Raw genomic sequence first — 6,027 nt, forward strand, 5'->3', positions numbered from 1 at the left:
ACTTTGTCTCAAGAGGTTTCGTCCCTTACACAATCGTCTGATCCTTTTTAATTGTTAGCGAATTAACCCACGCGAAACAATTTCATTATTTTGTTCATCTTTATATTAATAAAATTTTGTGAGTTTATTCCTTTATAATTTGATGGATTTTAAATTTCGAGTTCTTAAAATTTTCATTTGAATTCCTTGTTTCGCGTTGTGTCATGTTCTCCATGTCAATCTCTTTGTTCTGATATTTTCTTGGAGGAGTCCCGAAGGGTGTGAATAAAGAAATTTGTCCAGATTTCCAACAAGTGCTATGAGAGCACGGGTCCTCGGTGTTGAATATTGGTATCGAATAGTGTATAAGTACACGGTCTAGCTAGTGAGGTTTTTCTATGAATAATGACTTTTTCAAATTCCTTCTCATCGTTGAAGTAATATTCTCATTCTCACATATAATTTTCTCTTTTCAATTTAGCTATTCGTCATCCAGCAAATTCCTTCAATTTGTTGGGGGGTAAAAATATTGTTTTCCCAAATTTTCTCTCTGATTTCTTCATTTTTTGCTTTTTTATTTCCCTTAAAAAATCCTTCAAGACAATTATTTTCTCCTTTTTGCTCTTCGATTCTTTTTTTTTTTTTTAATTTTTATTTTTCTGCAAAGTCCTTCATGGGACGTTCTCATTTTCTCATATTCTCTATTTTATTTCATCATTTTTATGATACATAGTGTTTTGGATTTTCACATTTTCACATTATCTTTTCTTATTTACAATTCAATTGAGCTAATATTTTATTTCCCAAATTATTTTCACATTGCACTCTCGCCCTACAATTTCATTTAGGTGACTTTTCATTTTTGGATTATTTCTCTTTCCATTCTCAACCCTCATTTTCATTGAGGTAATGATTCCATTTTGAGATCATCATGTCGTCCATCATCCCGACTTCAATGTACGACTTATTTAATGAAAGTTAGTATTACATCCTTTGCGCAAATACACACATATATAAGTATGTCTCGATATAAGGCAATAACATAGAGTGGATAGTCGAGGTACTAATTGTCAGCAATGCAAAAGAATTAGAAACGCTAAGAGAACTAAATCACATCGTGTTCCTATCTCCAAAATTTCGGGATTTGATAAACAATTCACTTAAACGATCTAAAGTTTTTCAATAATTCAATATGCTCCCCAACATGGAGATATGTACACACATCTATCTATATCTATAGGCTATACCACTATTACATTGGATTACACACATCTATCTATATCTATAGGCTATACAACTATTACATTGGATTGTGTTCTTCTTCTTCGGGTAGATTAATTATTGTTTAAAAGACTAATCTTTACTTGTTTGATTTTCAGTATAAGCAACTTTTTCAGGGTTCTTGCTTTTCCATATTTGTCAACTATTCGTCAAGCATGATAGTCAACTAGTGAATTATACTGTTTATGATTACTCTTCCTTATCATGCCCAAACACTTCCTCCTTGTCCTATAGTATCGGGACGTTGATGCACTCTTCCCACGCTCTTTCTTCACCGTTTCCTCAAAACTCTCGAATGTCAAGTTGGGTGGAGTACTAAACAGTCAATGGCTGACTTTCTGGCGTCCGACCTTATTCGTCAACCATGTTAGTGATTTTATGTTGAATAACTTCCCTCGCTTTCAACATTATCAGATCTCACAATTGGGCCAACCTCCTCTACAACTGGCTCAGCTTATACACCTGCATGGTAGTATTCCACATCATCTTCATCAACCTCTTCCACAATAACCTAATTTTGTATCCCTATATTATTTTCTCCAAATTATGCTCAACACCACTATGCTTTACATTATCTCAGACCCGGTCCTCTGCAGAGGCTAATGAGGCCATTGCCTCGGACCCAAAACTGAAGGGGCCTCATTTGGCCCAGATTTTTATTTTTTTTTTGAATTAGGCTTTTTCTCTTCTTTCTTCTCTTTCATGCCCGTCTTCTCCTCTTCTTTGTTTTTTGCCACAATCTGTAGGCGGTGGCTAACAAGATCAGATTTTTGTTGGGGGCCTAATTTAGGAACTTCGCCTCGGGCCCTGACAATGAGAGGACCGGCCCTGCATTATCTTCATCAACATCTTATGCAATTGGCTCCATTGGCTCATTATCCTCTAACAAAAATGAACGAATAGAAATTTGAAGTAAAAACTTGCGATAAATTAGAGGAATTTCATACTACTAATGAAGTTCAATCGATATTTTGTTTCCAAAGCTTAGATGATGTGCAACTAAATATGAATACTGAAGGTTTCGTCAATGGTATTTTCTCTCTTTTCACGAACAAATGTGTTGAATTTTCAGTATAGAGGTTTTAAGAATACCATGGGAGTAGAGTACGAAGATAAGTTTTTAATAAAATGAATAACTTATTAAGTTGTGTTCGATGAAAATATAAACTCTGACTTTTAAAGATTGATGATTTAGGTGGCTTGGCAAAATTGCATTGAAAATTGAATATTGATGAAATTGTCACAAATTAAAAAGATGGGGACCTATAGTAAAATTTACTCTTTATTACATGACCTGTGAACAAAAATTAGGGTGAACGGTTCGGTTTGGGTGGTTTGAGACAAATTTTCAAACCAAACCTTTCAAACCAAACCAAACCATTTCGATTTTTATACCAAACCAATCCAAACCATTTTTTTGGGGTTTGGTTTGGTTTAAAACCACGGTTTAACAAAAAAAAAATTAATATATATCAAATAAGTTAAATCATAAATATTAGTCTAAAATTTCATGTTAAAACATAAATTGTATTATTAAAAAGTACAAATCAAAGTTATATAATATAATCATTATAATGCAACAACATGATATAAATATTTTAAACTCTTAGTTGATACTAATGGCGTCCATCTACAAATGTAATACATGATTCATTTTCTTCATAAATATAAAATATAGTACATAAATTCATTGATTATAGTTAAATGATATTGAATAATTAATAAAAGAAAATAATTAAAAAATTCAAACACAATAGTATCTAGCTACTATTACCTTTTGTGATCATTCAAAGTTTCGACTAAATATAAATATTGGTGAATTACTTTAAGAGAGACCGATAAACTGACAATTGTTAGAACAAAACAATATAACTACCAATAAAAATATAAAAATAATTACTAAAAAATAAAAGAATTTCGGTAATTTGACTTGAATTTGATCAAAATTTGAGAAAATTATTAGAAGGAAATGAAATGTGCATATTTGAATTAAAATCTAAATTTTATTGTCTGCTCAATTGTAATGGAAAATCGATGAATGTGGTTTAGCATCAGTTGTTCAACACTTTGCCCAATTTGAGGGTTTTACATTCACAATTATAATGACTCATAAATATTTATTTGGATATGATTAATTAATTAATTGAGATGTATAATTGTTGATTTAAATTTAATTGAATTATATCTAATATAGATGTATCTTTTTAATTGAAATATGTTAAGTTTTAATAGGTTAAATAAAATTTAGACTAATTTGTTTTCAGATTTTTTTTTTTGGTAAATAGTTTAGTAGTTTGAAACGGTTTGCAAATATTGAAACCTAAATCAAACCTTTTCGAAGTGGTTTGGTCAGTTCAAAATCAAAACGTTGACGGATCCACGTGGAACGAAATTAACGATTTCCATTCAATTTTGCGGTTTTGCAGTTTTGTTGATCAGCCCTAAACAAAACTAAATGCAAATGGCCTTGTTTGTTTTTGACTTCAGGAAAATTGGTTTAAATGGTTATTAACCTTTATCCCTATAGCATTTTGGTCCAAAATCATTAAATTTTGACATTGGCATCCAAAACCAATACATTAGGTGCACAATTGGTCCTTTTAAATGGATTCCGTCCAAACTAGTTGTTAGTTTTGCATGTGGACTGCAATGATCTGTGTTCTGAGTCTACATGTGAGTATTTAATGTAATTTAATAAATCGATATTTTATTTGTTCATTTTATAGTGAAAGAGGATGGCGATAGAGAAGAAGATGAACATTTTTCTTTCCTCATTTCTATATATTATTTTATATTGAAAAATATAAAGTTAATATTTTTGCCTTTTTTTGAAATTAGTCAAAATATGGTCAAATCTGACGAAAACCGTCCATATATCCTTCCACAATATGAGAACGAAAGGTTTGGGTCATTGGCGTAATAAATAAGAGTTTAGGGTAAAAGCTGCCACAAAGTGAAAGGTTTGGGATAATATCTGCACTTTTTCAACGAGGGGAAATAAGTCTTTTTATCCCCTCTTCACAATTTTTTTTGTAAAGAAATCATCATAAAAAATTTAACGTACTAATTCATAGAAAGTTGCTGATAAAAATGAAATGAAAAAAGTTAGGCATAAGTGAGTAAATTAAAAAAAAAAAAAAAAGTTAATAGCTTTCATTGTAGTTAAAATGCGGTACAATTAATAAAAATTGTTGTGTCAATATAATTACTCAAAAAATTGCTTATATTTTATTTGAAAAAATTTGTCCCTTCAATAAAAACAAGGAAAGAGAAATCAAAGTTAAATGTTATTCAAATGACAAATTGTGCACTTAATGACATATGTTAGGGACGTTAATAGCAAAATGTAAGAGTTTGAAACAAAAAAAATGCAAGAGGTTCAAATGTGAGGGACCACATGCCACTTGCGCCGATCTCTCTTTAATAACTTTAAATAAAGCAAAATCTATTTGCTAAATTTGTAGGGTCTGGCAGAGTAGCACCTTGTAATTATTTGGAATTATTGGCTTATCACCATTAAAATCAAGAAATATTTTATGGCAATTATTAGCATTGGATGTTTCACACTCCTTTGTCCACCTTGTACGCACTTGGGACAAGTCAAAATCTTTGACGATTGTGTAAGAATAATTGATGTCGATGGGAATTTTGGCTAATTTAATTGTACAAAAAAATCAAAGATGATGTTTTCAGGGAAAAAAATAAAAAATGGATTATTGAAAGATACATGTGACCAAGTTTCTATAAAACATACCTTGAAAATTTACTAAAAACGTAGTAAACATTTTTCAAGTTTTCAATAAAAACATAATTCCCAAAATCATAGAAGTTCCAAATCAATAACGTTTTGTCCGTGGGTAAAGAAAAGTATGTTCGATTGATTTGGATTAGGGTGAGTTTTTGTTGGAATCATTTCTTTTTTCAACTTTTAGCAATAGTTAATCATTTTATCGAGTACTTCAGGAAAAAAAAAAAGGGACAAACACTTGCCAGAAAAGGTCAGGAGCCTTAGGCAGACAACGTAAAGTTAATTGTCTATTTTTCTGCTTAGGCGCAATCTGAAACGTTTTCTCCTAGCCTTGAGCATGGATCGACGTTTAGAACAATGCACGTAACTATTCCATCTATCGAGACCTCTATAAATTATTGAAGGTTATTTCATATTCGTTCAAGTTCATTTGCATAAATTCTTGTGTTGTGGGGATCACATCGTACTAGCCTTATGACCAAGAATACCTAAAAAGCGTTAAAGCAACAATGGAATTAGCATTATCACCAATTTCACTTAATTTTTTCTTTCCAAAGAAGAAATATATTACTATTTATTTGAATAAAATAAAACTTGACAATTTAATGCTTTACATTTATTGAATCAATACTTGACTAGTTTCCAAAACATTGATAAAAACTCATTAAAACTAGCTCAAATTTTTTTGAACTATTTTAAAACCTATTTATTGGTATACAAATACACTCGTAATTACCAATTCTAAGAAGGTGTTTCTACCAGCAAATCCACCGCAACACGGGATTATGCTTGAGGTACAGGGTAAGGGTTCACAAAACTCCTACCAAGCACTCACAACACACCGGGGGGGGGGGGGGCCAATTTTTTATACAGGTGGGTCCCATGCAGGACACACTTGCTATGAGGATTGGTAGGGATTCTGGTAAAACAGCATAATTGCGCAACACAACAGAAGAAAAAGAAAGAAATCAAAATCTACGCGTGTAAAGTAATATTGATAGAAATTTCCAACTGAAGTA

The sequence above is a fragment of the Olea europaea genome, chromosome 6 (genome assembly GCF_002742605.1).
Source record: "Olea europaea var. sylvestris chromosome 6, O_europaea_v1, whole genome shotgun sequence".
Lineage (NCBI taxonomy): Eukaryota > Viridiplantae > Streptophyta > Magnoliopsida > Lamiales > Oleaceae > Olea > Olea europaea.